A 10913-nucleotide genomic window follows, 5' to 3' on the forward strand; every position below is an offset into this window, starting at 1 on the left:
AACAGTGAAGGATTTGTAGGACACACATGATACACATTAGACAGACTCTTGATGTTGGGATGGTGTTCAGATTAAAGCTTTAGAAGCTCACAGACCCAAACAGACAAACCAAACCCTCTGAAAATAAAAAGTGGTTTAAAGCCTTCACAGAAAGTGTTTCAAACATAGAAAATCAAGTCATATAAATGTATCAGATAAAATGTACTTTCTAATTGAAAATCTTGAGCTTCCAAACAACTGCAAAAACGAAATAAAGTGAAGTTTTACCTAGTAGTTCTTCAGAGCATAGCAATGATTTGGCTGAATATTTCTACAACATCAGCAATCAAACTGTATGAATCTACTTGTTGAATAATTGTAATAATAAAAATTGGTTTTGTAAGGCAAGTTTAGAAAACAGGACTTGAAAGAGAAACAGAACACAGAAAGAACTATATGAAAATATTAATTAGAATAACCAATAAAACAATACTTCTTAGAAGTAGATTTTAAGATATAATATAGCCATGATCAAAAGAGAGGAAAAACAGATGCCTTTTTCCTTTAAGCATTTTTTACTTTTATTTTTTGATAGGCAAGCAGAGTTGAAGACATTTACTTTAAAAATTGATGAGACAAAGGTTCTTCAAAGTTCTCAACACCTTTATTTATTGGTTTAAAAGATTTAAGTGTTCATCTCTGTACAAATATTTACTGAATCTTTTCATATACATTAGGTTGAATCATATAAAATAGCTGATATGCAAAAATGGCCATTTTATATGGGCTTACCCCATACTTTTATATCATGAACATTATAGTTTTTTTTTAAAGAACGTTGGGAAAAATAAATATAATGGGCAGTTGTTTGTCCATTCCAATGAATAGTCTTCCAAACTGCATAGGTTTCTTTAGAGTTCTGTGTACTGAACTACAAAGCTTCAAATACAGTATAGGGTAGCAAAAACAAATAGTCCAGGTAAGTGAAGTCAAGTAAACTTCCTTCCTGGCTTTTTACTCATCCTTTTTGTATGTCTACACATCCTTTGCTATTCACTTCACATATATTGCCTATTGAAAAACTTCTTTGCTAATTAAAGAATCCTTCCTGGGTTAGACACATCTGTACTTTCCTCTCTACCCTCCCCTTTTTGTTTTGAGAGAAGGGGGAAAGATCGTGTTCTGTTCGTTACAGCTTTCACCTTTATAGCATACTTTTGAAAATAACTTAGATTTGGCCAGGCGCAGTGGCTCACGCCTGTAATCCCAGCACTTTGGGAGGCCAAGGCAGGCGAATCACGAGGTCAGGAGATCGAGACCATTCTGGCTAACACGGTGAAATTCTGTCTCTACTAAAAATACAAAAAAATTAGCCGCGCATGGTGGCGGGAGCCTGTAGTCCCAGCTACTCGGGAGGCTGAGGCAGGAGAATGGCGTGAACCTGGGAGGAGGAGCTTGCAGTGAGCCGAGATCGCGCCACTGCACTCCAGCCTGGGCGACAGAGCGAGACTCTGTCTCAAAAAAGAAAAAAAAAAGAAAAATGAAAGGAAGGAAGGAAGAAAGAAAGAAAGAAAATAACTTAGATTTTAATTTTGAACAATTTGTTTAATCATTTTGAAGAATTAAAAGGCTTATAAAAGAATCCAGAACTTGGCCCGGCACAGTGGCTTCACACCTGTAATCCCAGCACTTTAGGAAGCTGAGGCGGGTGGACTGCTTGAGCCCAGGAGTTTGAGATCAGCCTGGGCAACATGACAAAACTCCATCATTAAAAAAAAATACAAAAAACCCCCCCAAAAAACAACAAAAAAAACCCACGAAAGTTGGGCATGGTGGCGTGTGCATGTGGTCCCAGCTGCTTTGGAGGCTGAGATGGGAGGATTGCTTGAGTCTGGGAAGTAGAAGCTGTAGCGAGCTGTGATCACACCACTGCACTCGAGCCTGGGAAACAGAGCCAGACCCTGCCTCAATTAAAAAAAAAAAAGAGAATTCAGAATTTAAAATTTTAAAGTTTCGTCTTCACTATTCTATTCATGGATATTATTTACTTTATTGCTTCCCATCTAATTCAGGCTACATAATAAACTCACTTTGATTAGCATTCGTGGTCATAGTATATAAAATATACAAAAAAATTTCAAATGTTTAGGGAAAAATTTGATCATATTATTTTTACAAAGAATGCATACAAATATTATTCTAGGCCAAATATTATTCTAGGCACTTGGGTTGTATGTGTAAACAAAGCAGAAATTTCTTATGGGATTTCCATGCCCTCCCGGAATGTACATTTCAGCAGGTAATATTTTCAAGTAGATTTTAGTAATCCAAATATTTAATGCCAGATGATATTTTCAAATATTGTACTAGAGACTTGCTTGATAACAATTTTTAAAATAGAGCAAAAGAGAAAAATCACCTTGCAAAAAGTCAGGCTTTACTAAAAATACCATGCAAGATATGATGGCAAGATATAGGAAAATCTACTAAATATCAAAAATCATGTCAATGGGGCTTCAGCACAATAAACTAGGTTTATGGAGCCACAAGTATAAAAAAGAAAAAGTATTCTTTAATGTAGAACTGAACAGTATTTTAGAGGCTTTTCCCAAAAGGCACAAAGAGTATTACAGATTTGGTAGAGACACGAAATAAGCAAGAATTAAATATTACATTTGAAAATCACTGGACAATTCTAAGAATAACAATGAAGTAGCAAGGGAAGCTTTAAAATATAATTTATCAGGGATTAAAAACATTCAAAATGCTTATTTTATTATGTCACAATGACTATAACTAGGCATTCAATCTGAAAGGAGCATAATTAGACTAATTTTTTTAAGAAAAGAAAGCTTTCCTTAAACTCAAGCTGTATCACTAATAATTACATAGCATTTAACAAATAATAATTATTAAAAACATATGTTAAATGCCGTAATATTGTGCCAACTTCATTTCTAAACATGGCTGATTAAATAAGAGGGAAATGACCGCTTTTGTCAAATGTGTCCTTTGATAGTAATGTGACATAAAATTTGGGGGTTCACCTGAGAAACAGCCCTATCTCTCTACTGGAAGATCCCTTTCCTGGAAGATCTCATCCTAAATGTCTGAAAATCTAACTGCTCTGAAGACCCATAGCCCTGGGTAAAACCCATTGGTTAAAAACAAAATAGAAAGAGAGAAAGAATGGGCATACAGCATCCTTTAAGTAACTTTTCTGAGACTTGCCCTGCACCCCCCAAAACTCCCTCTGCTTCAATACTACCAATACTATCCAAATATATCTAACACAGACATGCCTTTGATAAACCCTTCGTAAGTTGGAAATATCATAAGTTGAAAATGCATTTATTTTATTTTTATTTTTATATTTTTTTGAGATAGGATCTCACTCTTTCACCCAGGCTGGAATGCAGTGGTATGATCTTGCTTCACTGCAGCCTCTGCCTCCCTTGCTCAATCGATCCTCCTGCCTCAGCCTCCTGAGTAGCTGTGACTACAGGTGTGCACCACTGCACCTGGCTAATTTTTGTAGAGACTGGGTTTCACCATGCTGCACAGACTGGTCTCAAATCCCTAGGCTCAAGTGATCCTCCCGCCTTGGTCCCCCAAACTGCTGGGATTATAGGCGTGAGCCACCACATCCGGCTGAAAATGCATTTAATACATCTAACCTATTAAACATCATAGCTTAGCCTACCCTGCTTCAAAGGTGCTCACAACACTTACATTAGCCTATAGTTGGACAAAATCATCCAACACAAAGTCTATTTTATAATAAAGTGTTGAATATCTCATGTAATTTATTGAATACCATACTGAAAATGAAATACAGAATGGATGTGTGGGTATCCATAGTATAGTTTCCACTAAATGTGCATCCCTTTTGCCTATTGTAAAGTTGAAAAATCGTAATTTGAACAATTTTTAAGTCAGGACCATCTGTACTTGACCAGCAGTATTGCAAACCGTGAAGCACATGTTTTCATGTTCTACTGTTTTCACATTAAAAAGAACTGCAGGGATGGTGGTATTTATCTCCTACAATTCCAGCTTGTACCAAACAATTGTCTTATTTTATTTGCAAGTTATTAGTCTGCCCTTTTTTTCAACTCAGAGCATTTTGTATTTAGAGTAAATATTATAGAGTCTATAACTTTTCATCCTTGAGGAAATTAAAAAAAATCTTTCCGTTCATTGCCTCTTCAATATCTTTTAAATCTTCAAATATCACTCACAGTGCTTGCAGTTCATATTCTGAATAGGTTTTAAAAAAAAAAAAAAAAGGCAAAACTTAGCCTGCCATGTTTATTTGGTATTTTTTCAATTACATATTTTAAAATAAAATTTAAATTTCAAATGTGGAATATTGGAACTTATTGTGAAATGGAATTTTATTTACTTCTGAAACCATTTCTTTCCTTTCTAAAAAAAGTTTTTGTATATTTATTAAATTTATAGATGGAGTCCCACTCTGTTGCCCAGATGGGAGTGCAGTGGCACCATCATAGCTCACTACAGCCATGAACTCCTGGATTCAAGGGATCCTTTACCTTAGCCTCCTGAGCAGCTGGGAATATAGGCACATGACACTATACTCAGCTACTTATTTATTTATTGAGATGAAGTGTCTCTATATCGCCAAGGCTGGTCTTGAACTTCTGGCCTCAAGTGATCCTCCCACCTCAGCCTCACGAGTCACTGGTATTACAGGCATGAGCCACTATGCCCACCCCACTTCTTTAGTATCAGTTTATTTTAAAAATAAGAATTCAAATATAAAAATTATGTTGCACAAAAGTTAATTCAACTCTATCTTTTAAAAAGCTCCCTTGGAAATTAACGAAAAGGAAAGTCATAGCTTCTAATTTATCTGTTAGTCAATTGCAGTGTATTTTCTAGTGAACACATATTTCAATCTCAGATGATGATGAACAGGCAGAGAATTATGAATGAATTAATGAAAAGAATGCTCTAAAGAAAAAGTTGTACTTATTGAACATTGAATTTTATGTGAAAACTTCAGCCAGGATGGTACCCAGATTGCTTTTAACATATTAGAGGACATTTGGCTCTGTTAGAAGTGATGTACCCTCTGGTGGTGTTAGAACTATGTCCAATAATGACTTGTTTGTTATGGTTCAAAAGAAACAGTAGAGTGCTTTTGATTGTGCTTTCATAAATTTATTTTGGGTTTACTGTTAGTAGCACTGCCTTATATTTTATTTAGATCATCACAGACCTTACATATCTCAAATTAAATTATTTTACTTATAAATATCACACATGCCTTTTTACTCTGTAAGGTGTTACTAAAACTGCAAACTAGTCACTTAGGCGGAGTAGGATGACTTCAGTTAATTCTATTGAGATCCACGCTTTCTAAATTCCTTTTACGTTTTTTCCTCAAATTTTGTTGGTTTATGTTTACAAAGAATTCCTTTAGATTTTCATTTCTAAAACTAATAAAGCTAATTAACGAACACTAGAAATACTTGGGTGACTGATGGAGTTTAATTATACCAAGAGAGCAAAAAAAAAAAACCACCTGAAGCAACAGTAGCTGATAGCTGGTGAAGAACAGTGCTAGTTGGAGCAGGCAGAGTCTGGGACTTGCTGATTCAGCCATGTGGGAAACAGCAGGCATGCTAAGCAGGGAGAAGGAGCACAGCTGCAAAGAGCAATGGTGCTGAGAACGGATGATTTCAGAGTCTGTGCTGTGTGGAGGAAAAGTTGCTGGCTGTCCAGGAAACCCTTGTTCCCACATGGCAGCAATTCCAATCTTCAGGATTATTTCTTGATTAAAATATAAAGCAGTGAAAAGGTAAAAGACATGCACATTTATTTTTATTTACTGTTTAGTCAATAATAGCTTTTTATCCCGGAGAAAATAAATGCTGATTTTTTTCCTTTGTTTTTAAAGAAACTGGGAAAACAGCACCTTGTACATTGATCACTTTTAGATCCGTATTTTGTGATATTCATTAATGTACCCTCATCAGAGCATCTGCTACTCTGTGGAAAGTTATAAATAGAGTAGTCAATTTCCAGTACAAATATTGCAGGCCATTCTAAGGTGATTTTTCTTTTTCTTTTTTTTTTTTTTTGAGATGGAGTCTCACTCTGTTGCCCAGGCTGGAGTGCAGTGGCACGATCTTGGCTCACTGCGAGTTCCTCCTCCCGGGTTCATGCCATTCTCCTGCCTCAGCCTCCCGAGTAGCTGGGATAACAGGCACCTGCCACCACGCCCAGCTAATTTTTGTATTTTTAGTAGAGACAGGGTTTCACCATGTTGGCCAGGCTGGTCTTGAACTCCTTACCTCAGGTGATCCGCCTGCCTTGGCCTCCCAAAGTGCTGGGATTACAGGCATAAGCCACCTCGCCCGGCCTCTAAGGGGATCTTCTCCTATAAACTAATCTCTAGCATTTAACAAAATAGAACAATACTGGTGTATTAGTTCATTCTCATGCTGCTATAAAGAACTGCCTGAGACTGGATAATTTATAAAGAAAAAGGTTTAATTGACTCACAGTTCAGCAGGGCTGGGGAGGCCTCGAGAAACTTACAATCATGGCGGAAGAGGAAGCAAACATGTACTTCACATGGCAGCAGGAAGGAGAAAAATGAAAGTTGAGCAAAGGGGGAAGCCCCTTATAAAACCATCAGATCTCAGGAAAACTTACTCATTATCACAAGAAGAATATGGAGAAACTGCCCTCATGATTCAGTTACCTCGCATGAGGTCCCTCTCCCAACATGTGGGGATTACAATTCAGATTACAATTCAGGAAGAGATTTGGGTGGGGGCACAGAGCCAGATCATATCAACTGACAAAGTATGGCCTCCAAGATAAAATTCCTAAACTTTAACCACATCCCATTTTTTCCATTTTCTTATATTTCATATTCTTATTTAAACATCAACTCAAATGGTTCTTCCTCCTTGTAGTCCTCTCTAAATTCCCAAGTCAGCATTATTGCTATCCCCAAAATGTTCCTGAAGCTTAGTTTGCATTTCTATTATAATATTGATTTAATTCTGTCTTTATTATATTATGAAAAATTGACCTTTACAAAAGTAACAAATTACTGGTCTTTGATAATACCTAAGGTCATTTTCACGCTTGTCTAACTCAAGGATGTTTTCTCAGGATCTGATTTTATTTATCACCTTTGCTGTATATCTGTATTCAACAAAGGCATGTTCATAATAAATTGCTTTAGCAACCATTATGTGGCAGTAAAATAAAGGACCGATGTCTTTAAAGCTATAATTATTTATGTATAAACAATTTAAAGGTTAAACTCTCCTCAAACAAACAAAAAACCAGGTGACATCCCGGGGTGTGAGGGGCTGAGTCTTTCCTAGGTGCTGGGCAGCACCAGGCACTGGCTGCACAAGGCCCGAGAGGTTACGTGGCGGCTCTCTAGAAACCCGACCGCACAGAGCACCACATTCCCTGTAGAGCATTCACTTCTTCTAAGTCCAGTTTGATATGTGGAACCTCATCACCTGGCTCCTTTTTCAAGGTCCCCCTGGGGAGGAAACCACGATAGGCAGAGGGTCACATTCCTCCCAGAATTCCACAACTTGGAGGCCCTTCTTACCTGCCAGCTGTTGACAGGTTTCTGACTGAGAGCCCATGGAAGAGGCCCCAGGTGAGGGGGAGCATACTGATGGACCCAGAGACCTTGGCATACATGTCTTTGATGCCAGCGAGCTGGCATATGGTGTTGATGGCCCTGTGGCAGCAGACCTTGTAACCTCTGGGTTGTTTCTTCATCTTGATATGCCTCCTTTTAAATCTTAAGGAAATATCATGGAATATTGTATGGTCTTCATATCGTTCTATATAATGCAAATAGTGAATTGCTCTATTCTTTGCTTTTCTGAAAGCATCTATCTATTTATTTAGTGGCTTTCACAACAGCAAAACTTGAAGCTCGTTGTCCATTCCCCACAGCCTGCAGGACACCTACCAATCTCTTTCTTCCCTCTTTTGCTGTCCTATTGAAAACATTTCCTACCTCACGTATCCTAGTATCAAAATTACCATATGTTTCTCTGTTGGGACCAGGGTCAGAGGGCTAAGACTGATGCCTCCCCACAAGTTTCCACTGCATCCTCGCTCTCATTTATCTTCATCCTCCTCTTCCGGTCCCATTCTTCTCTCTGCTGGGTCATCTTGTCCTCCTCCTCCTGTTCTTCCTTGCTTTTTTGGGCAATGATCTGTACTGCTCCATTTTTAATAAGAGAGACCTTCAGACCAGGCCACAGAAACCATAATGCCCTTCACCAATGATCTGACCCCTGTTCAAATCCTTTCTTCTCTTCTTTTTAGTTCTGCTGCCTCTTCCTTTTCTTGCTCCGGCACCAGTCTCTGCTAAAACACCTTTCCACAGCTCATCTGCGGTGGAATTTCCTAGACAGTCACCTAAAAGTGCAGCAACTATAAAATCAGTATCAAATTCCTGAGGAACTGAATTGAAAACTCAAATAAAACTGGTCAGCAAACAATGATCTGGTCTGTTACAAGCAAAAGAAAAAAAAGATGGAAGAATGTGATAAAAGACAGTGCTTCCAAATCTTCTCATCAGTGTATAATGTTAGTAAAACCATGAAAGCTGCTTGTTCATGTTAGAAGTAAGTCTCTAATCCTTGGAGGCAGCACTCACCCAGAAAAAGAGTTTTAAAAAGACAGCGAGAGAAGAAGAGGAAAGAAAAACTTTTGATATTGTTCCAATTGGTGCAGATATTGACTAAAAGGAGGGTTCTTATTTGTTTTGAAAATACATTTTTAACGCATATCACCATGAATATTATAATTGTTTTATATTTTGGCAACAATGGTGTCATCTGGAAATGATGGCACTCCATAGTCAAGTAGTCTGTATGTGATTACAACTAAGCGATTTGCAGAAGTACCATCGTGACAGCTATCACATCCGTATGCATCTTATTATTCTTTCTTCAAATGTTTATTGGTTCCCTTGTATCTAAAAACTGAGGGCACAGGGTGTAAACAGACAGATAAATACACATGCTCCTAGAAGAAGTTGCAGATGTAATCGATTTTGCTTCTAGGGATAGAGGAAAGGCTGGGAAAAGTAGGAGCAGCCTAATCTAGTTTCAGGAATGGTTACGGTTTGATGAGTAGGTGGAGATGGGTGGGAAATGAGAGATTTTCCAGACAGAATAATGAGTGCAAAGGCCTGAGGAATGTAAACATCGGTAAGGTCAGACCTACTGAATTTGCTGAAGATCAATGGTGGGAATTGCAGCTCAGATAAGTATGAAGATGTAGGCTGGAGCCAAATGTGGAGGGCCTTGTATTTGAAGCTAAGCAATGAGACTTTATCCCGCTGGCAGGTGCGTCTCTTCAGTGTGTATAAGAATGAACTGAAACTTGTTAAAATGCCCAACTCTGAAAAATTCTCATTCAGTAGGTCTAGGATGAGGTTCAGAAAATCATGTGTAGCAAAAATGCTGGGTGACATTTTTTAAGATAGTCTTTGTTCAAAAATTAGCCGGGCGTGGTGCCAGGCGCCTGTAGTCACAGCTACTCAGGAGGCTGAGGCAGGAGAACGGCGTGAACCCGGGAGGCGGAGCTTGCAGTGAGCGGAGATCGCGTCACTGCACTCCAGCCTGGGCGACAGAGTAAGACTCCGTCTCAAAAAAAAAAAAAAAAGATAGTCTTTGTTCATACCTTAAGGTCCCACAGCAATTGTGGGATGTTGAGGCATTCTAACCAGAAGCACAACACTCTGCAAGATCATTTGGGGTGAGGAAAAGAAGGAAATTGGAAACACTTGTTCTGATCTGAAAGTAGTTTTTTTGTAAAACGCATGGTCTGGGATGAAGGAGACATGGATTCCTGCTTTGCCTCCTTCACTGATGAGTTCTGTTTCTTAAGAGCAGTTGTCAAACTTATTTGACTCTCATTTGCACCTTCTTTCTAAGTAGATAAGTATTAAGGGTAAAGATGCTTTAAATATATTTATGCTACTCAAATGGAAGCTTTATAAACAATGCAAATGTTACAGGCTGACCAGATCAAGGATGTGACACAAATTAGAAAATATAAAGTATTAGTGGATGCCATGATTTGTGAGACAGCCGCTGGAGTATCCTTCATAGTAGAACTTGATGTTTGGAATTTGAATATAGGTTCTCAGACCAAAAGAAGAAAGATATGGTTAGAACTTACCCCTGGTGTTCTCTCAATGGCTTACTTACCATTACAAATGAAAAGAGTTAACATGTACATAAGAGCTCTTTGCCAGGAACTGTTAAAGCATTTTACATAAATTATCTCATTTAATTATCCCATAGCCCCGTACATATAAATATATCTTAATTTTTTAGTTGAAAGTACTGGCACCAGAGATGTCAGACAACTACCCCAAGGAAGCATTAGTAGTTAGAAACTAGAGCTAGGATTCAAACTGTTGTTGTCTGACTCTAAAATCAGCACTTTTAACAGCACCTCGCTAAACTAGATGAGTCTCCCTTAATTTGGACACACACAAAAAATAGATTTGTCATGGATCACAAGCAGTCACTTAGATTTGGGTCTAATGTGTAATTCTCAGTTTCAATGATCTCTGCAAACGTCATATTAGTAGTTCGTGAGTTACGTAAATTGAAAATATCATCTATCTCTTGTACAAAAATAAAAGCTTTGTCAAATTTATATTCACACATGTTGAAACAATGCATTCAGAGAACAATGCATTCATTTTATGTGGGAATTTAAATAGGTCCATGTGGGATAAAGATCTGACCGGTGTTCTCATGCAAAAATTACTAGAGTAACTGGACTAAAGTCAAGAAACCTGATTTCTCACACCAGCTCTGCTACTAAACACCTGTTGTTCAGAGGTAGCAAATTATCTCTTCTTTTTTTTTTTTTTAACCCCCTTATAATAT

The 10913-nt window shown here is 37.8% G+C and overlaps 1 pseudogene; it reads right to left on the minus strand.

Annotated features, from left to right (window-relative positions):
* Positions 1–7328: 7328 nt before the first annotated feature.
* LOC104006266 (small ribosomal subunit protein uS5m-like) lies at positions 7329–10601 on the minus strand (annotated as a pseudogene).
* Between the last annotated feature and the right edge of the window lie 312 nt (positions 10602–10913).

The sequence above is a fragment of the Pan troglodytes genome, chromosome 3, assembly GCF_028858775.2.
Source record: "Pan troglodytes isolate AG18354 chromosome 3, NHGRI_mPanTro3-v2.0_pri, whole genome shotgun sequence".
NCBI lineage: Eukaryota > Metazoa > Chordata > Mammalia > Primates > Hominidae > Pan > Pan troglodytes.